This window comes from Petaurus breviceps, unplaced genomic scaffold (assembly GCF_028583685.1).
Source record: "Petaurus breviceps papuanus isolate PSGF00001 unplaced genomic scaffold, PetGlider_PUasm1.0 38, whole genome shotgun sequence".
Lineage (NCBI taxonomy): Eukaryota > Metazoa > Chordata > Mammalia > Diprotodontia > Petauridae > Petaurus > Petaurus breviceps.
In genome coordinates, this window is record NW_027186304.1 from 94,148,078 (window position 1) to 94,173,914 (window position 25,837).

General features: G+C 36.6%; 1 protein-coding gene and 1 pseudogene across 1 annotated transcript in view; one reads left to right on the plus strand and one right to left on the minus strand.

Annotated features, from left to right (window-relative positions):
* The window catches only part of TPD52 (tumor protein D52), a 326,322-nt gene that overhangs the window by 156,361 nt on the left and 144,124 nt on the right, over positions 1-25,837 (minus strand). The window lies entirely within an intron of this gene.
* LOC138169891 (protein NDRG2-like) lies at positions 6,619-24,783 on the plus strand (annotated as a pseudogene).

Consider the following 25,837-nt stretch of genomic DNA (forward strand, 5'->3'; position numbering starts at 1 on the left):
ATTCTCAAATTATACAGCACTGGTTTTGATGTTGTTGTTATCGGGGTTCTCTTTTCACTTACACTGCTATGGTCACGTACTGTACACTGTTTTCCAGGTTCTGCTTACATCACTTTGCATGAGTTCCTAAGATTTCCCACGTATACTTTATTTTTAACTATTCTGGGATAAACAGGACAGGACAGGGAGGGTGGTTATAAATATGCTAAACCTCAAGAAGGTTGCAGGGATGGTTGGTGATTGTTAGCGGTACACAGGGGCTCATGGCACAGCAGAGGTGATGGATGACCTTGTGCCACAGAAAGCCATCCGATATGCCAGTTTTGTCATGGGGCCACAGGTTACCAACACCAGTCTAGAATTTCACAGGAAATAAACTGTTAAATGCTCACAACTCTGGTGTTATCCTTGAATCTCCTCTTCGCCTACCCCATATTATGAGCTGCCTAGTCCTGCTGATTCTACCAACAAAGCAAATCTCTCATCCCTCCTTTCTTTCTACCTTTTACTCTAAAACTTCAATACTGTAGCTTCCTAATTGGTCTCCTTTTCCACATAGCTGCTAAACTGATATTCCTAAAACACAGATCTGAATCAGCCACTTCCCTATCAAATATCTTCAGTGGCTTTGTATTGCAAGGTCCCCAGGGCTAGTATTGAAAGCCTTCAAAATAACTCCCAGTCTTATTTCATAATATCCTCCTTCAGGATCTCTCCATTCTAGTCAAACTGTCCTACTAGCTGCTTGCCATATACAACAAGGCAACTCCTGGTTTCTGTGTCTTTGCATAAACGATTTCCTAGTCTGGAAGGCACTCCTTGCTTACCATCCACTTCACACAATCCATGATTTTCCTCAAAGCACATCAGAGATACCATCGCCAAAGACAAGGCTGTCTATATTTTCTCAGTTTTTAGTGCTTTCTTCCCTTTTTTGAATTTAGATAGCAACCTTAGATATAAATACTTATGGGTGTATTTTTTATCTCCTCATCTGTGAGGGCAGACTTCCATTTTTGTCTTTGTATCACTTTTTTTCTAACCTAGCAACTAGTATATTGTAAGTGCTTAATAAATAAATGTTTGTTAAATTGGAATTTTTACTGTAGGAACTAATAAATGTTTGTTGAACTGAATTGGAATTATTTAAAAAAAACTAAACGTAATTTATTTAAGACAAGATACTAAAACCTTCTCCTAATATCTTTCCTGACATTTAAAAACTTTTACTTCAGCAAATCTATATAATTCATGGCTAAAATGGTTAATTTAAATTATTATGGAGGAGAGGAGAGATGTTGGAGAAAAAAGGGAATATAAATATAAATAAATGCTTATTTTAAATTATTGACAGATTTTGAAATAGAAAGGTTATTAGTTTATAGATAGAAACTGATGGCCCTGGAGTTGAAGTAACTTGTCCAGATGTAGTAAAAAAGCAGAAATATAAAAATGTATATATACATATATATGAGAGTGTATGTATGCATACATATGCATGTATATATTCTATCTTAGTCAGTCTGTTTACTGCCAATGCTACAAAAATGAATTATCTTCCCTAAAAATTTCAGGGTCTAGGAGAAGACCATTTCAAAGTTTTTGTCTAGAAAAGGGCAATTCTCTCCAAAAGATAAATTAACTCAATGTATTGAAGTTGTTCAGAAACAGCATCAAAGTATGGGTACCTGATAGGTACCTTGGCTACTATGTAATAATATCAAAGAATATTTACTGATCATTTAAAAAGTAAATGGGATATGATCAATTATTATTTGTATGAAATATGATTATTGTAGTACCTATAGGTAGCACAGTGGATAGAGTGCCAGGCCTAGAGTCAGGAAGACTCATATTCTGAGTTCAAATCCGGCCTCAAACACTTACTAACTGTGTGACCCTGGGCAAATCACTTAACCCTATTTGCCTCATTTTCCTTATCTGTAAAATGAACTAAAGAAAGAAATGACAAACCATGCCAGAATCTTTGCCAAGAAAATCCCAAATGGGATCACAAAGAGCTGGACAGAACTGAAATGAATAAACTCAGGATGGTATAATGGAAAGAATATTAGATTGAATGGAAAGACACCTGGGTTCTATCCATCAATCAATCTATAAGCATTTATTAAATGCTTACTATGTACCAGGTACTGATGCTAAATGCTAGGAATACAAAATAGTCCAGAAGGAAACAAAAAAAGTCCTTGCCCACATGGAGCTTACACGGTAAAGAGAGAAACATGTGTATACATAAATCATACATACAAGATAAAAACAGAAAAGACGGAAAGTCGCTTCAGCAGGGAAAGCAGTAGCAGTCAGAAATCCTAGGAGGTCTCCTGGAGGAAGTGGTACTTAAACTCAATCTTAAAGGAAGCCAAGGATTAAAAGAGGCAGAAGTAAGGAGGGAGAGTATTGTAGACATGAGGGACAGTCAATGCCAAGGCACGGAGATGGGAGATGGAGTATCAAGGCGAGGAACAACAAGTAGTTTATTATGACTAGACTGTAAAATGCATGGAATGGGAATAATTTGTTAAAAGCTTAGGAAGACAGAAAAGGATCAGGTAGCGAAGAGCTATAAATGCCAAACAGAGGAGTTTCTATTTGATGATAGAGGTAAAAGGGAGTCACTGGAGTTTATTAAGCAAAGGATGACATGATTGGAGCTAATATCTAGATAGAAAAATCACTCTGGCAGCTCTGCAGAGGCTGTATTTGAGAGGGAAAAGACTTAAAGCAGCAAGTCTAATTAGAAGGCTATCTTAATAGCCCAAGTAAAAAGTGATGAGATCCTGATCTAAGACTATGGCCATGTGAATGGAGAGAACTACTGTGGAGGAGGGGCAGTTGCTGGCAGTCATCTTAGCTTCAGATAGCAAGCTATCTAGCAGCCAGGTGGAGTAGTAGATAGAATGCTGGGCCTGGAGTCAGAAAGACTTGAGTTCAAATTAGGCTCATATACTTACTAGTTGTATGACCTCGCGCAAATTGCTTAACCTCTGCACAAACTGCTTAACCTCTAATTTGCCTGTTTTCTCAACTATAAAATAGGAATAATAATAGAAACTACCTCCCAGGGTTGTGGTAAGGATCAAATGAGATAACATTTATAAAGCTCCTAGCACAGTATCTGGAACCAAGTAGATTCTATGTAAATGCTAGCTCATATGATGATGATGGGGATGATTTTTTTTTTTTTACTAACCCTGCACAAGCAAGAGGGTTATAAAAGAATAAGTTTTCTTAGATCGCAAGAATATCGTGTCAAACACTGGGTTAAAACCACATACTTATAGTTCTACTTCCTGCTCAGTTGTTTTAATCTATGGAGACTCTATTTGTGTGGTAGCAAACAGGGTCAGCACAGAGTAGAAAATTCACTCAGTCTGAGGAAATGGGAAACTGTCTCAGCAGAGGCTTTTTAAAAATAGGGTCATAGGGATGTCACCAATGAAAGGCCTTCTGTTACATACTTAAAAAAAAAAAAGAGAAATCTTTCTGCCCTACCTATCTGTCACAGGGGCTGTTGTCTGTCAGCATCCCTCAAATCCTAGAGCCTTAGATTTCCTCCTTGAAATTATTTTTTTTAATTTGTCATTTATTTTTTAGCATTATCTTTTTTTAAAAATTAATTTGTTTACTTTTAGTTTACAGGATTCAATTCTACAATTCCTTGAGTTTCACATTTTGTCCTCCTCCCTCCCCTCCCCCCACCATGGTGTCATATAGTCAAGAATAGGCTCTGTAAATACTTTCACATTATATATTAGTCAGGTTATAAAGACGGATTGTATCAGCTGGAATGAAAAATGGTAAAGAGGACATAAAACCAAATAAGAGAAGGAAAAAGATCAGGTATTTTGCTTCCACCTGAATATAAACTCAGTTCTTTCTAGTTCTTTCTCTGGATGCACATATTTCTCTCCATCATGAGTCTTTTGGGATTGACTTATATCACTGCATTGCTGAGAGGAGTCCAGTCTATCAAAGTTGGTCATCACACATATGGTGTGTCTGTAATTGTGTACAAATTTCTCCTGGTTCTACTGTTCTCACTCAGCATCAGTTTGTATAAGCCTCTCCAGGTAAATACAAAGACCGTCTGCTCCTCGTTTCTTATAGCACAATAGTACTCCATAACATGCATATACCACAACTTATTCAGCCATTCCCCAATTGATGGGCACCCCCTTAATTTCCAATTCTTTGCCACCACAAAAAGAGCTGCTATAAACATTTTTGTACATATGGGTCTTTCTCCCACTTCTATGATCTCTTTAGGATATAACCCTAGGAGTGGTTTTGCTGGATCAAAGGATATGAAAGTATTTATAGCCCTTTGGGCATAATTCCAGATTGTTCTCCAAAAAGGCTGGATCAGTTCACAACTCCACCAGCAATGCATTAGTGTTCCAATTTGCGCACATCCTCTCCAGCATTTATCATTTTCCTGTTTTGTCATCTTAGCCAATCTGCCTGGTGAGATGTGGTACCTCAGAGTTGTTTTGATTTGCATTTCTCTAATCAATAGTGAATTAGAGCATTTCTTCATGTGCTTATAGATATCTTTAATTTCTTTCTCTGAAAACTGCCTGTTCATATCCTTTGACCGTTTATCAATTGGGGAATGAGCATTATCTTTTAAAAAAAACTTTTAGTTTCAAATTCTTTTTCTCCCTCTAGCCCCCTCCTCTGCCCATTGAGAAAGCAAGCAATGATATCAATTTTACATGTGAAATTACACAAAACATTTCCATATTAGCCCTGTTGCAAAAAAAAAAAAAAAAGGCAGGGGAGGCTAGGTGGCACAGTGAATAGAGCACCAGCCCTGGAGTCAGGAGGACCTGAGTTCAAATCTGACCTCAGACACTTAACACTCACTAGCCGTGTGACCTTGGGCAAGTCACTTAACCCCAACTGCCCTCCAAAAAGCCAAAAAAAAAAAAAAAAGGCAAGAAAAATAAAGTGAAATAAATATTTTTTTATTTATACTCAGAGTTCATCAGTTCTTTCTTTGGATGTAGAAAGACTTTTTCATTTTAAGTACTTAGGAATTGTCTTGAATCACTGCATTGATCAGAGTAGCTAGGTCTTTCAAAGTGATCACTGTTACAATACTGCTGTTATTATTAACGTACAATGTTCTCCTGGGCCTGCTCACTTCACTCTGCATCAATTCATGTAGGTCTTCCCAGGTTTTTCTGAAACCACCTCCCTTGTCATTTCTTTTAAATTATTTAAGAATGGATTATTTATTTCAGGCATTCTTTTCTTTTTAAATTTTGAATTCCAGATCCTTTCCCTCCCTCCCTCCCTCCTCTACTCACTGAAAAAACAAACAACATGATATCAATCATACATGTAAAATCATCCAAAACACTTCCATATTAACTATTTTGTGCGGAGAAAAGCAAAAGAAAGGAAAAGACAAAAGAAAAATAAAGTGCAAAATTTTTAAATTTCCATTTGTAAACAGAGTTCATCAGTTCTCTCTGGAGGCAGACAGCATTTTTTCATCATAAGTCCTTTGGAACTGTCTTGGGTCACTGTATTAATCAGAGTTGCCAAGTCTTTCACAGCTGAACATCATTACAACATTGCTGTTGCTGTGCACAATGATCTCCTGGCTTTGCTCACTTCACTTTGTATCAGCTCATTTGGTCTTGACATGTATTTTTCTGAAACACCTCTCTCGTTACTTCTTATAGGACATTAGTACTTCACAATCACATGCTATAACTTGTTCAGCCATTCCCATAATGATTAGCATACCCTCAATTTCCAATTCCTTGCCACCACAAAAAAAGTTGTTATAAACATTTTTGTACATATAGTTCCTTTACGTTTTCCTTTGATCTCTTTGGGAGTACAGACTAACAGTGGTGTTGCTAGATCAAAAGGCATGCACAGTTTTATGGCCCCTTGGGCATAGTTTTAATTGTTCTTTGGAATAGTTGGCCCAGTTCACTACTGCACCAACAATTCCCTATTTTCCCTCAGAATTGTTTTATCTTTTTTCTAATCAACAGTGATTTAGATAATTTTTTCCCTACATACCTACAGATAGCTTAGAATCCTTTTCTAGAAATCCTATCCTTACCTAAGACTAAAAAAATTCCCCAAAGGACTACTCCTCCCTCCATTGTTAATGTGTTTAGGCTGAACCAGATCACAGTCTACCACAGGGACATATGCAAAAGATGTTGTAGATAAACAAATTACAATGTTAAACAACTGACTAGCTATGTGAGGTGAGTGAGAAAGAGGAATCAAGGGTGAAAATCTAGGTGACTGGAAGGAATTTTGATATTGATGACAATAATTGGAAAATTTGAAAGAGTAGGTAATTTGAAGGGAGGAGAAATAATCATTTCTGTTTTGGATATGTTGAATGTGAGATGCCAGTGGGAGACACAGTTTGAAATGCCCAATAGGCAATAGATGATATGGGATTAGACTGGGGCTGGATTTATAAATCTGGGGATTATCTTCATGGAGATGATAGTTCAATTTCTGGGAGCTGATAAGATCATGAAGTAAGAGTATAGAGAAAAAAGAGAAGGAAGGCTTAAAACAAACCCTTAGGAGACATCCACAGCTGGTGGGCATGGCATGGATGAAGATTCAGCAAAGAAGATTGAAGTAAGTGTAAGACATATAGGAGAAGGAAGAGACAGCACAGTCATGAAAACTCAGAGGAGAGCATCTAGAAGGAACTGGTCAACTGTGTCAAGTGCTTCAGAGAGATCAAGAAGGATAAGGATTGAGAAAAAGCAATTAGATTTGGAAAAGAGATTGCCAGTAATTTTGAAGAGAACCATTTTAATTAAATGATGAAATAAGAAGCCAGACAACAGAGAGTTAAGAAGAAAATGAGAAGAAAAGTGGATAAACTAAGTGTGGACAGCACTACAGTATCTCTAGAGGAGATCTGGGGGGAAAGAAAAGGGAAAGACCCACTATGTGGCAGGTATTGTGTTAAGAACTTTACAAATATCTTGGGGCAGCTCAGGAAGACCTGAGTTCAAATCTGGACTCAGATACTTGACACTTGTTGTGTGACCTTGGGCAAGTCACTTAGCCCCAATTGCCTTGTCTTCCCTCCTCCAAAAAAAACAAAGACATATCTCATTTCATCCTCACAACTCTGCAAGATGGATGCTATTATTATCCCCATTTTACAGATGAGGAAACTGAAGCAAACATAGGTCAAATGACCTGCTCAGGATCACTTAGCTAATAAGTATCTGAGATTAGAGTTGAATTCAAGTCTCCCTGACCCCAGACCCACCATTCTATTCACTGTACCACCTAGCTGCCTAAGCATGCCTATTTGGGCATGTTTGTAGAAAGTAGTGAAGGGACCAATAGATAGAGACTGAAGATTAGAGTAGGGACATGGAACGGGTAATCTGTTGGAGAAGAGGAGAGAGGATGGGCTCAAGGGTTCAAACAGACTGGCTAGTACTGGCAGGCAGAAGAGTCACCTCATCATGAAAGACCATTATTTCATTACTATCTTATAGGCTCATTTTACCCCAACTGTGAAGTAATGAAGGAGGATAGTATGAGGGAAGGTGTTAAAAAATGGCATATATATTTTCTGAAGCAAATACTTAGCTAAGAGGGAAAGGGTAGTGGCATCATGGGAGCCTTGTGAAGGTTCAGAACCTTTGCTGTGGTGAGATACAGAATCAACTGGGGAGGAAAAGTAGGATTGCCATGTTGCAGAAAGGACCCAGTTGAGATAAACTAGTATAAATTTGTTCTAGGCTTAGATCTATCAAGTACTAAGTCACAGTTGTTTGACCTATTTAGGACTCAAGTATTCTTGTAAAATAAAATGTGTTAACCTTTGAGGTCTCATCTGCATGTAACATTCTATTCCCATTTATTCTTTAATAACTCTCTCTCTCTCTCTCTCTCTCTCTCTTTCTCACAGACACACACACACACAACCATTTTGGCTTCTTAGAAATTTAGAAGAACTTCTGATGCCAAATAGCATTCTTAGATCTTGACATACATGCACAGTAAACAGATGTTATCAGCTCCAAGGTGTAGTCAACCAGCTGCTTCACCAAAATATTATCTGTGGTAGTATTACTGACAAACTTGGTATCAACATTTTCCATAAACAGTCTAATATAGTGCATCACATGATATAACAACCACCAACTACTGACAGTATGCCAACCTTCTCTGCAATCTGTACCAGCATGAGAAGAACAATCAATGTTGGATTAGACACTTCGTAAATACGACTCCCTGCTGTAAACATGGATTGTGGGAGTTTCTACATTCATTATTTTTAGAAGTGATCTGACAGGTAAATGAGGAAAATTTGGCTTCTTTTCCCTTAGTATTCAGAAAGAGTTCTTTCTAGTCACTGATTCTGAAAGAATTTAGTCTAATTGAGTGTATTTGATGCAAACATAAAGAAATGAAGGAGCAAGGGATTTCTTCTTAAGTAGAAAAATTCAAGTGTATAGTGACGTCACTTCACCCAGGCTAGAAATCATATAGATTTCTAGCAAATATTTCCTGTCACAAAAATCCAAAGTGGTTAAAAAAAAAAAAAAAGGAAGGGGGAAGAGAGGGTGGTAGAGGAGAATATAGAAAACAAACATCTTCTGATCTATCACCTAATAAAGATCTGCTTCTCAGCCGCATTCAAGCAATCCAATAATTCAATCATTAGCTCTCTACTATGTATAAGCAGTCGGTTGCTAAATATTTATTAAGCACCTAAAATGTGCAAGGACTATGTCAAGCACTGGAGATACAAAGAGAGGCAAAAGACAGTCTCTACTGTCCAGAGCCCTCATGGTCTAATGGGGACCTAATGTGACTAAGTCTTATAATTTGGTAAAGTCTCATAAAAGGTTTACTCAAAACAGCACAAACACAAATCCTGCATTTTATCACTATTAAGAATAGAATAAAATGATTACATAAAACAGATAAATCTATGGCCTTTCAAAAGTCACAGCGGGGAAAAAAAGAGTTCACAATACTCTCTCGATTGTTGTCATGTATACTGTCTTCTTGGCTCTATTTATTTCACTCTGTGTCAGTTCATATGTTACGGATGTTGCTCTTGTCAGTATTCAAAATACTCACTGTTTTTTACAGCACAGTAATATTCAGTTACATTCATATACCACAATTTATTTAATTATTCACCAATTAATACATATCTACTTAGTTTATAACTCTTTACAATTAAAAAGTGCTGCTGTATAAATATTTTGCTATTTATGGGCCTTTCTTGAGGCATATGACTAGCCATGGAATCCTCAGGTTAAAAAGTTGTATGAATTCACACCTCAGTCTTTCTCATCTTTACCACAATCCCTTCAACACTGACCAGATATGTTTTCCCCATTCCTCTAAATTTACTGTTGGAGGTAAAACCTGAGTGTTGTTTTAATTTGCAATGTTCTCCTGGTTCTGCTCTCCTCACTCAGCATCAGTTCATATAAGTCTTTCCTGTTTTCTCTGAAGTCTTCCTATTCATCATTTCTTATAGCACAGTATTATTCCATTATATTCATATACCACAACTTGTTGAGCCATTCCCTACTTGGTGGGTATTCTCTTGATTTCCAGTTCTTGGCTACCACAAAAAGAGCTGCTATAAATATTTTTGTACATGTGGGTCCTTTTCCCATTTTTATGATATCCCATTTTGGGATACAGCCCTAGAAGTGATATCTCTGGGTCAAAGGGTATGCAGTTTTATAGCCCTTTGGGGCATAGTTCCAAATTGCTCTCCAGAATGGTTGGATCAATTCACAACTCCATCAGCAATGTGTTAGTGTTCCAATCCAATTATTTAAATCTATGTTTGTGGCCTATATCAGAATGCATGCTGTCTTGGGGAGGGGGGTAGGAAAAGGTGGAGAAAATTAAAAACTCAAAATCTCATAAAAGTAAATGTTCAAAACGAAAAATAAATAAATAGTTATTAAATTGGAGAAATACTGCTGATGAGTAGGTAGTCAATAAAAATGATACTACCTAAATTAATTTACTTACTCAGTTCCATACCAATCAAACTACCAAAGGATTACTTTAGAGAGCTAGAAAAAGTAATAACAAATTCATCTGAAAGAACAAAAGGTCAAGAATATAAAAGGAAGGGCAGCTAGGTGGCACAGTGAATAGAGCACCGGCCCTGGAGTCAGGAGAACTTGAGTTCAAATCCAGCCTCAGACACTTAATACTTACTAGCCCTGTGACCTTGGGCAAGTCACTTAACCCCAACTGCCCTGCATTCCTCTCTCCAAAAAGAAAAAAACAAAAAACAAACAAGATTCTATGAAGGCTTAATGTGTTTTCTATGGGGGTGGCTAGGTGGCGCAGTGAATAGAGCACCAGCCCTGGAGTCAGGAGGACCTGAGTTCAAATTTGACCTCAGACACTTAACACAAAACTAGCCGTGTGACCTTGAGCAAATCACTTAATCCCAATTGCCCTCCAAAAAGCAAAAAAAAAAAAAAAATATCAAAGGGAATTAATGAAAAAGCAGTAAGGAAGGGGTCCTGACAGTATCAAACCTCAAACTATACTATAAAGGGCGAATGGCAAAGGCTTCTTACAGAAAGTGGGATTTTAGCTGGGATGTGAAGAAAGCCAAGAGATACAGAGATGAGGAGAAAATTCTAAGAATACAGGATTGCCAGTGAAAATGTCCAAGGTCAGGAGATAGTGTGTGCTATACAAGGAATAACAAGGAGGCACCAGATTGCAAAGAGCAGAGAAGGTCATAAAATGTAAGAAGACTAAGTAAGAAACTAAAATTTCTCATATTCTCTTATTCTTCTACTAGCCTAGTCTTCTCCTATCCCCTTGACTCCTATGGTATCTTGTCCAAGACTATCCCATGAGAAGGAGAACACTGTTAATATTTTTCCAATCAGCCTTTCATGGTATATGAAAACATCTCTTTTGTATAGAACTTTGGGCTACATCAGCAAAAATAAAACTACAATTGATAACAGTGGTACTCCCAGCATACTAGAGTGAAGGAAGCTAAGGCATAAAGTTCACTGCTGACTGGGTCTTTCATTTAAGAGCTTACTTTCCACCTGATCCTACAAACCCTTCAATAAACATCTCCAGATGTGTAAATCTCTCCCATAAGTTACTTCCAGGGCCACCAGGATAACACACAAATTCACAATGGGAATAAATACCAGAGCTGAAACTTGAACCCAGTTCTTCTGATTCCACATGGAATGTTCTTTTTATTCTATTCTGCTGCCTCTTAGTGGACAGAAAATGGATGGCTGCCAGTGCTGTGCTAAGTTCAAATCAGCTAAATTCAGCTAAAACAAAGGCTAAAATAGGGAGATACATACTTACCAATTTAGATGACAACATAAACACAAGAAGACATGGCATGACTCTATAACAGTTGCAAATTGATCTACTTCTGCTGTTGACTACAAAATTAGGAAATGTACAAAAGTAAAGATACTTATCTGTCATTGTTTTTAGAATAGTTTAAATGGAACAAAACATCTGTCACAATGAGGAAACCAGAGTCTGGAGAGCAGCTGGTCAACAGAGAAAAACTCTCTCCTTGTCAGACACATGGCAAACACATAACAGTGATCTATCCAAGGTAATTTGTAAAGTATCAGGGATGAAAATGACAGAATATGAGCAGTTCCACATCACAAAATATCAGAAGGCAATTGGAGAGAAATGAGTCACTAAAAGCTTGAAGTGAGAACTAGCCAGAATAGATGATCCCAAGAGAATTTGTAGGTAAAACTTGAAGAAGGAAACAAAAAGAACTGAAATGGAAGAGGTCTACTAGTATTTTGAAGGCAGCCTATTCTCTCTTCAGCAACTGACAAGACAACCACAGCTCTTGGACTCCATCATCTCATACTATTTGAAGAAGTGGCAGTGGCACTTAAAAACATTAAATTAAAAAGGTATGTTATACCTGACCAGATAAAAATAGAAGAAATCTGTGTTGAAAGCAACACAACTTTGATTTTCAAGATAATACAAAGAAGGGAAGATTCCAAAAGAATGGAAATACAGGCATGACATAAAAGTTTCCAAAAAGTATCATGTCATGCAAAATTGTTCAATTAAAACCACAGAACTTATGGGGGAAATGAGGTTAGAGAAATAATTCTCAAAAACTTAAATCTGTGACACATTTTAAAAAAAGATTAGGAACCTAATAAAAACCATTAGCACAATTTTATATATGTCATATGGTTAAGAAATACATAAATACTACAATAAATAGTGGCCCAGCCCAGGCCTTTGCCCTCGGCTGTATGAGTAAGCTAACAGGCTGTAACTTGGAGCAGCCTATGAAGCCATGGTGGAAGGGAGTGAGGTTGGAGGTGGTCCAGTGGTTCTGACCAGCCTTTCTCTGCTCACAGCAACTACTGCATCAAAAGATATAAAATAAATACAGCTATTTGCTTTGACAAAGAACTTAAGTCTGCTTGCAGAAGTGGGTTTAGACAAGGCTGTAGCTTTTGAGTTATTACGAAGTGGTACAGGTTTCTGAGCTCTCTCACTGCTTCTTGCAAAAGAAATTGCACAGAAACAAGCTCAAAATTCATGCTATACTCAAAATCTTTCTAAGATAGCAAGTGCTTTGGAACAAACTCACATGTTCAAAACAGGTTATAGTGGAACCAATTAAAGTACTATTTGGCTTCATTTTTTTTAGAAAAAGGCAACCAAGGAGGCATAAGCAACTATTCAGCAGTTTCTCATCTCTAAAATAACTTTATGAGAACGATCAACAGATAGTAACAATATATAGGGAACATTTTATAAAACTACAAAAAGGAAATTGACATTTTTAGCAAAAACTTTCTAACAGAAAACCCATATTCACAGTAAAACGATCAAGAAGTTTCAAAAATAAAAGATTATACTATGTTTGCTGTTTTGAGGAATTAAAAAAATTTATTCTACAGCAAAATGTAGTTTTAAAGATATTGTTTCAACGAGATGTCTCCAACATATATCAAAATCATATAACACTAACCAACAGATGCCAGAGAAATTAATTTTGTTGAATAATCAGTGATGTCAATATGACACACTGAAATAGGCACAGAAATAGGGAGCAATATTGCCAAAGACATTTGGGATTACGATTAATGGAAGATGTCCTGCATAGAGTGCACAGGACAGAGCAGTTTACTTTACATGGCTGCTTGTTGTCTCTGGAATAAACTGTCCTGATTACAACAAACTCCATGATACTACAGGGCTTCCCCAAGTTGATCCACAGCGACTCAAATGAGACTGGCATAACAATCCTAATAAGGAAGACTATATATCAATGAAGTCTGCCAGTACCCCAGACAATGATATAAAAATGAAGAGTCAGTTCAACAAGGTAGTCTATCAGTAAATATATAGCACTATAGATAGAAACTTTGTTTGGCACCAAATTGAATAGGAATTGGATTACGTTTGGGAAAAATGATGAAAAATTCCAGGATATTCTCTAATACCAAAATCCCTTATTTTAGCACTGATACTCTCTTGGTGATGCTATGTGGCTAAAATCATAGAACATTGAAATCTCTGAAGAACCAAACTGCAGATGACCAAAAAGGCAATTCCCTCGGTTTATTATAAAGACCTCCCCTTGTATCTCCTCACATAAATACTAAGAAACTCAATAGGTGAAACAAAGCATAATTTCCTATTTTTACAAAACTTAACACTGAAGAATATGATTATTTTTCTTCAGAATGATTTTATTTCAGTAGTTACTGGTTTACTTTTTAATCTATATTTGCAATGAGCAAATTTTTTTAATTTATGTTTTTTCTAATTACATGTAAAAACAATATTTGACATGTTTTTTTAAAAAATGGGGTCCAAATTCTCTCTTTTCCTCCTCTCCTTCATCCCTCCTTGAAAAGGCAAGCAATTTGATATATATTATACATGTGTAATCTTGTAAAACATATTTCTATATTAGCCACGTTGTAAAAGAAAATACAGACCAAAAAATTAAAAATATAAGGAGAAAGTTTTTTAAATGTATGCTTTGATCAGCATTCAGATAACATCAGATTCTTTTTCTAATAGTAGAAAGCATTTTTCATCATGAGTCCTTTGTAATTGTCTTGGATCATTGTGCTGCTGAGAATAGCTAAGTCACTCACTTTGATTATATGTTACTATGTACAATACTCTCCTGGTTCTGCTCACTTCACTTTGCATCAGTTCATTTAAGTCTTCCTAGGTTTTTCAGAAACTATCCTGTTTGACATTTCTTATAGCATGATAGTATTCCGTGACAATCACATACCACAATTTGTTGTCATTTGTCAATCGATGGGCATCTTTCACAAATTTCAATTCTTTGCCACCACAAAAAAAAACGTTGTTATAAGTATTTTTGTACATAAGGGTCTTTTCCCCCTTAAAAAAAAATCTCTTTGGGATATTAACTAGCTATGGTTTTGCTGGATCAAAGGGTGTTCACAGTTTTATAGCCCTTTGGGCATAATTCCAAATTCCTTTCCAGAATGGTTCACAACTCTACCAACAATGCATTGATGTCCCAATCTTTCCCACATCTCCTCCAAAATTTGTCATTTTCCTTTTCTGTCATATTAGCCAATTTGATAAGTGTGAGGTGGTACTTCAGAGATATCATAGTTTGCATTTCTCTAATCAATAGTGAGTTAGAGCATTTTTATATAACTATAGAAAGCTGATTTCTTTTTGAAAACTGACTATCCATATGCTTTAGTCATTTTTCAATTAGGAAGTGACTCATATCCTTATAACTTTGACTCAGTTCTCTATATATTTGAGAAACGAAGCCTTTAATAGAGAAAATTGCTTTAAAATTTTTTCCCAGTTTTCTGCTTTCCTTCTAATCTTGGTCACACTGGTTTTGTTTGTGCAAAAACTTTTTCATTTAAGGTAACTGAAATTATCCACTTTACATCTTGTAATGCTTTCTATCTCTTGTTTGGTCATAAATTCTTTCCTTATCCATAGATCTGACAGGTAAAATAGTACATGCTTTCCTAATTTACTTATGATACTTACCTTTATGTCTAAATCATATATCCATTTTGACCTTATCTTGGTGTACAATGTAAGATGTTTGTGTAAACCTAGTTTCAGCCAAATTGCTTTCCAGTTTTCCCAGCAATTTTTGTCAAATAGTGAGTTTTATCCCAAAATCTTGGGTCTCTGGGTTTCTCAAACACTAGATTACTATAGTCATTACTATAGTCATTTACTGTGTATTGTGTACCTAATCCATTCCATCAATATACCACTCTATTTCTTAGCCAGTACCAGATTGTTTCAATGATCACCCCTTTATAATCTAGTTTGAGATCTGCTACAGCTAGGCCACCTTCCTTCACATTTTTTTCCCCATCAATTCCCTTGATATTTCTGACTGTTCTTCCAGATGAATTATTATTTTTTCTAACTCTGTAAAATAATTTTTGGTAGTTTGATTAGCATGGCACCTAAAAAGTAAATTAATTTAGGTGGAATTGGCATTTTCATTACATTGGCTCAGTCGACCCATAAGCAATTAATATCTTTGCAATTGTTTAGGTCTGATTTTATTTGTGTGAAAATGTTATAATTCTGTTCATAAAACACCTAGGTTTGTCTTCGAAGGTACACTCCCAAGTATTTTACACTGTCTACAGTTATTTTAAATAGAATTTTTCTTTCTATTGATTCTTGCTGGACTTTGTTGGTAATATATAGAAATACTCATGATTTATTTTATTTGGGGGTTTATTTTATATTGTTATTTTGCTGAAGTTAACTATTTCAACTACCTTTTAAATTGATTCTCTGGGATTCTTTAAGTATACCATCATATCATCTGTAGAGTCTTTGTTTTCTTGCAATGAGAAAATACTGAAAATGTGAAAGTAGAATTTATTGACGGTACAAAAAAAGAGGTCATATATCCTATCCCTGTGACTTTAGTTACCTAATGAATACTTCCACCTTTACCTATGACATCCTAGACAGAAAAGCATGTTTTCTCTCTTTATAGGTATAAGGTTATTTCTATACATTTCAGTGTTTAGTTCTGCCCTCTGGATCAGAAAATATTTTCTTGTTCTTCTAGACAGTCAACAAGCATTTATTAAGTGTTCACTATGTGCCAAGCCCTATACTAAGCTCTGAGGATAGAAACAAAAGCAAAAACTCTCCCTGCCCTCAAGGAACTCACATTCAAATGAAGGAGAAAACATATAAATAACTATATAAGTATATGAGACATACAGATGTAAGGTATTATGGGAAGGGAAGGCACTAGAATAAAGTGGCAGAGAGAATAGGAAAGGCCTCATATAGAAAAGAGTTTGGAAGGCAGCCAGGGAAGTTAAGATAAGGAGGGGAGAATGTATTGAGTTATGAAAAATGAGTTTAATGTGTGAAGAATAGCACACTACAGTAAAGACCAGTACAGGTAGACTATGGGTGGTGTGGAAAGAAGACATGAGAAGACTGTAGGAAGGGGCCAGGCTTTGAATCACTTTAAATGTCCTAAAGAGAACATTGTAGCTGATCCTGGAAGTGACTGGGAGTCACTGGAGTTTATTTGGGGGGTTGGAGGGAAGGATAACACGTGCTTTTGGAAAATTACTTTCCTAGCTGAGTGGATTATATCCTATAGTGGAGAGTCCCAAGGCAAGGAAACCAATTAATTAGCAGGTTATTGCAACACTCCAAATGTGAAGTGATGAGGGCTGGAACAGGGTGGAGGCTATGAGAGTAGAGAATATATATGAGAGATGTTGTGAAGGTAGAAATAAGAAGATTTGACGACAGATTGGCCATGTGGGGCTAGTGAAATATAGGTGGAGTACACAGCTCTCACTGAACAATGACTTGTACAAGATCACATAAATTCTTGTTGAACTGAATTTAATATGCAGGTTGACATAATATTCTGACAAGATATGAGTCATTCTATGGGAATCAATATATAACAACATTCTTGAAGAAAGCTCAATCATGTGGGGATACAAAAACATATTCATCAATTCAAACATGTATTATGCACCTATTATGTGCAACGCTTTGTGTTAGGTACTGTAAAAGATGCAAATATGAATAACATGGCCCCTGCCCTGAAGAAGCTTACCACTGAAGAGAAGTAATATGTGTACACAAATAACTATAATACAAATTTGATTATAAGGACAAAAAAGGAATAAAAGTGCTACGAAATCAATGGTATCTTCATTTCAGTAGAATAAAAATTAAATCATAATTTGTAAAGACACACTAGTATAAACAAAATTATGAAAAGAGACTTCAAAATAATGAACAACAAAATTCACATAGTTATTAAATAGTACTATAAGTCCTATATTGAATTATAATATTGAAAAAGTGCAAACAATTGTTTGTTTGCTTTTTTTCCCCAAATGAGATATTTGTGAAGTATGTGGTATAGAGCCTGGCATAAACATAGGAGTTTTAAAAATGCTAATGGCAGCTAGGTGATGAGGCAGATAGAGTGCTACACCCAGAGTCAGGAAGACTTCCCTGAGTTCAAATCTGGCTTCAGATACTTACTAGCTGTGTGACCCTGGGGTAAGTCACTTAACCCTGTTTGCCTCAGTTTCCTCATCTGTAAAATGAGTTGGGGAAGTAAAAGGCAAACCACTTTAGTATCTTTGACAAGAAAACTCCAAATGGGGTCACTGAGAATCAGAAAGAATTAAAACAACAAAAAAGGCTAATATGTTTATAAGTGTTATATCTTCCTGATATATATCTTCCTGATCTTTCAGATGACAGGCAAGGAAAACCAAGAAAAGATCCCAGAATGATGTATAGATGGCCTTAGCCCACCCCCTCTTTGGCAAAGAACTCACAGAAGAACATGCATTAGAGTCAGACTAGATGGATGGGGATGAAAGCATTGAGATCTTTGTCGCTACAGGGAATGAATCAACTTCAGTGCTATCAAAGATCCACTGGAAATCTGAGTATCTGAGAGCTATTTAAAGTATGGTTAAGTTCCACAAGATTAAAATTTATTAAAAATCAATCACAACAGAAGACCCTTCTAAATTTTTTAAAAGGGATATGGAAGGGGATTGCAAAATCCATATTGAACCAAAAAGTTTTCATTTCATATGTGACCTCAAAAAAACAGGTTTTCAAATTTCAATAGTCTTTTTTTCTCCATGTTATTCAATGCAAACAGATAAGACTACTGTATGTTTTGTGTACCTTAATAACAAAAATACGAATAAGAAAAATCTGATGCTCCTTCAAAAATAAGAACTAAAGTTATTACAAAGAGGAAGGAAGATGCCAATATAAAATTAAAAGACCTACCACTAATACTAGAAACTAAATTCTGATTTGGGAATATGACAGGATATAAGGTCAGAATTTGTGACCACCCACAGAACAAAAATATTTTATAAAACATGGCCTTTTCCTCCTCTGATATATGTTAAGGTATTATTTCCTAAGAATATTAGAGATGATAAATACCTACTTTTCCTCTGAGAATTTTATCTACTGCAATCCATTCTATTATTTTGAAGTTAACTGATTATTTCCTTTAGTCCTGTACTAGGAATGTTACTATTTAGTGTGCAACTAACCACATTTTAAAACATCATTACGGCTAATCCACATTATACCCCTATAGTTAATTCAAAATTTAATGTTGAACTCAATTAATTAGTACCATGATTAAAAATGAATGTCCCATGACATTTGTTTTTAATGTCATGTTAGTGGCAACATTTATTAATGTAACATTTGAAAGTTGTATATAGAGACTGAAGAATATCATAGCAAACACTAAGGAAGGTCAACATTTCTGAGAAAAACAAAGGTTTTACAAAATTGTGGTAAATTTTGGAGTTATGTGAATTTAATTCATTTAAATGTAAAGGGTTTTCCTCCACTATTGAAACATCTGATTTAAAGGGGAAGGTGTAATGATTTATAATAAAAGTTCGATAAAAGGGCCAATTTAAAAAATGTTAGCAAAGAATATTAATCTATATAAATAGCCATATTAAAATTGTGGATTTGAGAGACAGTATAAGTATTGTAGATATAAACATGAACATATATAAAGGATAATCAAAACAGTAAAATATTATTCTTGGTTTTATAATACTGAAATATTCTGTCGTATAGCTCCATAATTACTCCCCAAATAACCCACTTTTAATATACTAAAAAGAGACATGGCACCCTCTATTGGAAGAAAAAAGAAATTGTTAAAGAATAGATCTATTTCTTTACTCAACTATCTCCACCTCCTGGTGATACGAAATTACTGGCCATAGCAATTTCATTCAACAAAGAATTTAGCCTTTTCTTTATATATCAACACAACACTGCCTATTTCTACTGCTTAAGATGAAATACCAACGAGGTTATAAGTATGGCAAAATATTTCACAAGGTCTGCTTTTTTAATTCCTATGCTCCTTTCAATGAGGTAAAGATAAATTTGCTATTTAAGATTCCTGTAACTGCAATGGCTAGCTTTCTTGCATCAATGTAAATGAACTGAGAAAACATACATGAATATGCACACCTACATTAGCTATACGTGTAAGAGTTGCCACATTTCTCCAATTGTTTGGATTCTTGTGAAGATCTCTTTTTTCCTGCCCCAATTAGGTCAGTCTCCATATATAGAATTACAAGAAAAAGTTGCACAACAATTAGAGTAAAGGTTCTTTTGTTGTTCAACAAGGAACCTGCCTCAAAATCACTTCCCTTACCAAAAGAAAAAAGAAAATAACAAAAACTCCTTAGGATATTTTGATTATTCGATTCCTTCATCTTATGTATAAAATGGACTATAATTTCACCATTATGAAATAATATATACTCCTAAATGCCCCTAAACTGCTGGGAAGCTCTCCACATTTCTAAAATGATGATAATGCTCATCTAAACCCAAAGGAAGTAGCTTTTTATAGCACTCTAGGTTCTGGGACTATGCAAATAAAAGGTTTCTGTATTCCACCAAGTCAATCACTGCCCTGGAAGCCCTGGGAACTAGAATATAGAAAAGTTACTGAGAGATAGGATATGTTCTTAATAAAAAGGGAAATTTGGTGATTCCTCATTGCTTCTGTCATCCTATTTGTGGTGCTATGAGCCCATCAGGCAGCTAAGCATTGCTGTGTACCATCAGCATATGATACCCACCTCATCTCTGCCTACTGACCTCCTTCAGGTCTCAGCTATTCCATGTTCTGCAAGAAGCTTTTCCCAGTCCTCTTCAATCTTAATGCCTTTCCTTCAAGACTATCTCCAGATTATCCTCTATATAGCTCATTTGTACATGATTACATGTTGTCTCCCCTGTGAGTTCTATAAGAGCAGGGAGTGTTTTCTGCCTTTCTTTGACTCCCCAGAACTTAGCACAATGCCTGGGTGCTAAATAAATGCTAAATGACCACTTGTGGAGAGCTACCTTTGGGAGCTGCTACCTGGTCTGCAATAATGTAACCCCCGCCACTAGCCATTTGGAGAGCTGTTACAACCCTTCTTTCATTAGCTGATCTGTTACCCAGGTCTCTGCACCACCCAGTTATCTGGTGGAGACACATCTCAAGACACAAACCTAAGGAATTTGCTTTCCCATTTCTACCCCTCCTAAAACCACTCCTGGTTATTGAGTATACAAGTTCTACAGGTAGCCTTTTCTTTCCTTACTAGTTATGGATGACAATTTATCACAAAATCATTCATTTAAGGGTAATTCCTACCAAAGTAGGAAGTAATAAAGAAAATCAGATCAATCCTATTATTTAATTATTTCTTACAGACCCCCTAAATAATCCTAACTCATTTGATAAAAGGTATAGCATGCTCAAACTGCATTTGTTTCCTTTCAACATTCTTTGTCCTCATAGTAAAAGACAAAAATTGGTAGGAAGATATATCATTTTCCAATTGAGATAATGTCTGAAAGTGGTCCATAAACTTCCAAGGACTTAAAAATGTTAGGTATTATTACTATTATAATTTTTACTTACTAAATTAAATTTAACAAATCTTGATTAAATGCCTATTATACTCAATGCAATCAATTAATAAATTAAAGTGCCTCCTATGTTAACAGGAATATTAAAAGCAAGTATGATGGTCAACCAATCAACTAGAGTTTATTAAGTGCCTGCTACTATTAAGCTAAAGCAGTAAGGCTCCCTTGAGGCAGAGACAAGAGGCAGCATGTGCTAGTTAAGTCAAACCACCACCACCACCTTACCCATCACCTCCCCTCTGACCTTGATGGAGATAGCTCCAGGAGTAGTACTGGCAACAGAACAAGAGTGCTGAGTAACATGCCTAAGAATGAAGAGATTCATTACCAACAAGTTGGCCACCAGCTAATTAATTCTTTAGTCACAGCAATTCATCAAATAAAAATACAAAATGGTCTCTACTTCAAATAAATATATGGCATAAATATAAAAAGTCATGTCATTTTAAAATATTATTGGATAAGGGAAGAAAGGGAAGAGAACAAGAATTTATTAAGCACCTGCTCTGTACTAGGTACTATGCTAAGTGTTTTATAGATACTGTCTCATCTGATGCTCACAACAACCCTGTGAAGTAGGTGATATTATTATCCCCATTTAACAGCTGAGATAACTGAGGCAGACAGGAGTCACACAACTAGGAAAAAAGGAGGTACTATTTACAATTGTGGTTAGGGAGACATTCCATAACCAAACAACGGTCAGAGGTGATCACAAAAGACAAGATACAAAACTTCAAGTTTACAAAATTTGAAAGCTCTTGCACAAACAAAATCAATACAACTATACTAAAAAGAGAAACTTTAATGGGGGAAAAAGCTTTGTATAAACTGTTTCATATAAAAACCTAATATCTCAGATATATAAGGAAATGACAGAAATACATGACTAAGACTCATTCCCTAGTAGATATGAAGTCAAAGATGAAAAAGCAGCTTTCAAAAGAACAACTACAATCCAATCCAATAAGCATCTACTAAGCAAGCAACTGATTAACAATCAATCAATTCCAAAGTTCTTCAGAGAGACCTCCATGTAACTGCCAGCCTTATGTGAATTCTCCATAAAATAGTCTATTAGGCAAACGTACTTTTAGCACCTGCCCAGACCAACAAAGTTGCACTCTCTGCAACAGACTTTGAATGCTTGACGATTCAGCTTGGTAAAGTTCTTCAGTGGCCATCACCTTATCCTGCCAGGTGATCTTCAGAATCTTCCTAAGACAATTCAAATGGAAGCAATTCTGTTTCCTGGCATGGTGCTGGTGTAATGTCCAGGTTTCACAGGTATATATCAATGAGGTCAGCACAATGGCTCTGTAGACCTGCAGCTTGGTAGGCAGTCTAATACCGCTTTTCTCCCACACTTTCCTTCAGTCTCTCAAACACTGAGCCAACTCTGGCAACGAATGCAACAACTTCATCATCTGTATATACATCCCAGGAAAGGATACTGCCAAGGTAAGTGCACTTATCCACAACATCAATATTTCTCCACTTATAAGTGATGGTTCCATTCATGGATGGTGTGGTTCTGGCTGGTGGAGAACCTCTGTTTTCTTGGTGTTAACTGTCAGGCTAAAATTAGCACAAGCAGCAGAGAATTGATCCATACTTTGTTGCAATTCACAGCCTGCATTGAGTGCACAGTCATCTGTGAAACAAAAATCATGCACCAAATTTTCCTCCACTTTAGTCTTGACTTGTAGCCTTTTCAAATTAAATAATATACCATCAGTGCAGCAGCTGACCTTGATGCTGTTTTCATCCTTATTGAAAGTATCTGACAACAATGCAGAAAACATCATGCTAAAAAGCATGGAAGCAAGCTCACAGCTTTGTTTCACTCCATTGGTGACCGGGAAAGAGGGAAAGAGCATTGTCCATTAAGTGGAACCAAAGCAAGCCATCATGAAACTGATGTACAATACTGATGACTTCCATAGGTAAACAAATTTTGCTATAATTTCCCACAAGCCTTCATTACTGACAGTATCAAAGGTCTTTGTTAGATTGACAAACATTGTATAGAGACCTTTGTTCTGCTCCTGGCCCTTCTCCTGGAGTTATACATACATAATGCATGCATGCATGCATGCACACACATGTATGCATATACACATATACATATGTGTATGTGACCGTGTGTATATACACATTTACATGCATGCATGCATATGTTTGTATGTCTATATAATAACCAGTAGAAGAGGTGAGAGATACCACTAACAACTAGGAGGATCCGGAAAGATTTTCCACCAGGAACTATTTAGAAAAAAAAAATGTTTCAAAGCAACACTATGAAAAATGCAAATTAAAACAATTCTGTAGTTCTGTCTTACGCACAACAAAATGAAAAGATGATAAAAAATCGGAAAATCTAGTGTTGGAAGGGCCATGGTACACAATAATGTACCACTGATTGCACTCTGAATTGATCATAACATTCTAGAAAAGTTTTGTATTGCGAAGAAAAGAGCTACCAAACTATTCATACTATCTGCCACAATATCCTGCTGCTGGACATGTCTCCCAAGGAAGTCGCAGACATAGATAGATAGATATAGATATATACATATATATATATGAAGCTCATACATACATACATACATGTACAAAACACAACGGAATAAAGTAGGTGGCCATCAAATTGGGAATGAATGAACTAGTTGTAGAGGGTGTTGTGTCATAATAAATGAATGAATAAAACAGCATTTATTAAGTGTTTACTATGTATGAAAAATAAGGAATTTGGGGAAAGATGTTAAGTTTTATAAGAACAGATACAGAGCAAAAAAAGCAGTGCAACAAACCAACTATAAAGACAACACTAAAAGGTTGCTGAACTTAGATTAAAGGAAATGATTAACACTGGCTACAAATGATGAAACACTTTCCTTCTCTAAGGAGGGAAAGAGCTAGGATGCTAAATGCTTCATATACTGACTGATATGGTCATTCTGGTTTACTGTTTTACTTAACCTTGTTTGAGGAAGGTGATAGCAGAGCTGTCATAAACTTAAGGATGCAAAGACGGAAGGAAGAGAGAGACCCCTGGACAGAGAGGAGTAAGAACACTCCTCTTAACCCTTAACCCCACTGTATCCAACTAATAAGCATCCAGTCACCATAGCACAGTTATGGGAAGTGCAGATCGCTAAGAAGCCACAGTTACCAGGGTAGACTCCTGAGGCTGCCAAGATTCATTCTGTGGAGAACCACTGTGATTCAGTCACTTCACTGTCTCTGGCATTCACAAACCCAAGGATCCAGAGATCTTCACCAACAATTAGATTCACTTCCAGTTACTGTTTCAGTTCAAAGAAATTTTGTTTGGGTTCATGTAGATGCCTTTGGCATGGAGGAAGGGGCACCTGTCTCTTTGGGGAACCAGCAACCATCCAGTTTGCAGATATGATCCTTTGTATCCTGCAATACTTATACTTTTCCACCATAACTAGAGTTGGGATGGGAGCTGTATCCTTTATCCTGTCTTGATATGCTTTCACACCCAGACAGAGTGGAATGCTTTGTTTTCATCAATACTGAGCCTCATGCTAAGGGCTGGATGGACTGAGCTGCCCACAGGCTGAGTGGCCTCAGTTCCTCTATCCCTGAGATGATCCACGGGCACTTCTTCAGTCAGGTCACTCAGAGCTAGTGCAACAGTACTGTGCCCCTAACATTGAGAACCTAGGGCCTGGTCCTCGCCTCTCTACTCCCTAAACTCCTAGTTCTTATCCAGGGGGCTATATAAGGGTGACAGGCTAGAGAGAGGACAAAAGAGACAAGTGGGACAGATTCTGCAGGGAGATAACTTTGACCTTTTGGTGCCACCCTAACCTTGACCTCTAAACTATGACCTGTCCCCTCAGACCCTAGAAAAAAGATTCTAATATCTCTTAGAGACCTAGACCTCTGACTTCTCACTTCTGGATTGCCTCTATTTTGAAGAAAGACTTTGAGAATACATGCTATTCCTTGATCGAGGAATAGAAGAAGGGTTATTGCATCCCAGCTCTGATTCTTCTTTTCTATTGGAGGATGTACTAAATAAAAAGTATAAAGTACTTGGGGGACCCCCTGGATCTGAAGTTGCAAATGCTGATTCAATCCGTATACCCTGAATAGGAATGGGTATATGAGTGACAGCTTTTTGGGTGTCTGGGGTCAGCAAAGGCCCTAAGATTGCAATGGGGATGTCCAGAGGATAGAAAAGAAGTGGAAGGTGATGAGTTTCAGTAAAGTACAGGGAACAAGGCTGGAGCCACAAGCAGGAGTGGGAAGGGAACTGGAGCCACTTGGTTATACTAACTCTAATAGTCACCAGTTTTTATGGAACAGGATTGGGACCAGATCAGAGATGCTTAAGAGTTGGCATGAGGGATGGGTGGAATTGTCCATGGAACAAGGTAAGGGTTTTGGGGGTTCTGACCACATTATAGTGCAGGAGAGGTGTAATGGTAATGGAATTTGAAGCCCACAGTGGGATGTGGGTGTTGTGAATATTGCATTGTTGTTACAAAAGGTAATCTCCTTATGATTCCCTTGTCCCCTACAACTCCCCTTGTAACAATAAACTGTGGAGACAAGAGAAAAATAGAAGAAAGAGTTCAATGAATTGAGGGGGGGGGGCGGGCCAGGGGAAAAAAGGAAATGATTATGGTATAAAAACAATATCCATGAGTCAGCCTGGAGAGCCACAGGTACTGGACCTGTGACTTCAATGACCTGGGGTACTGCCTGGGGAGGAACCTCACTCTACTAATCCAAGTCAGTA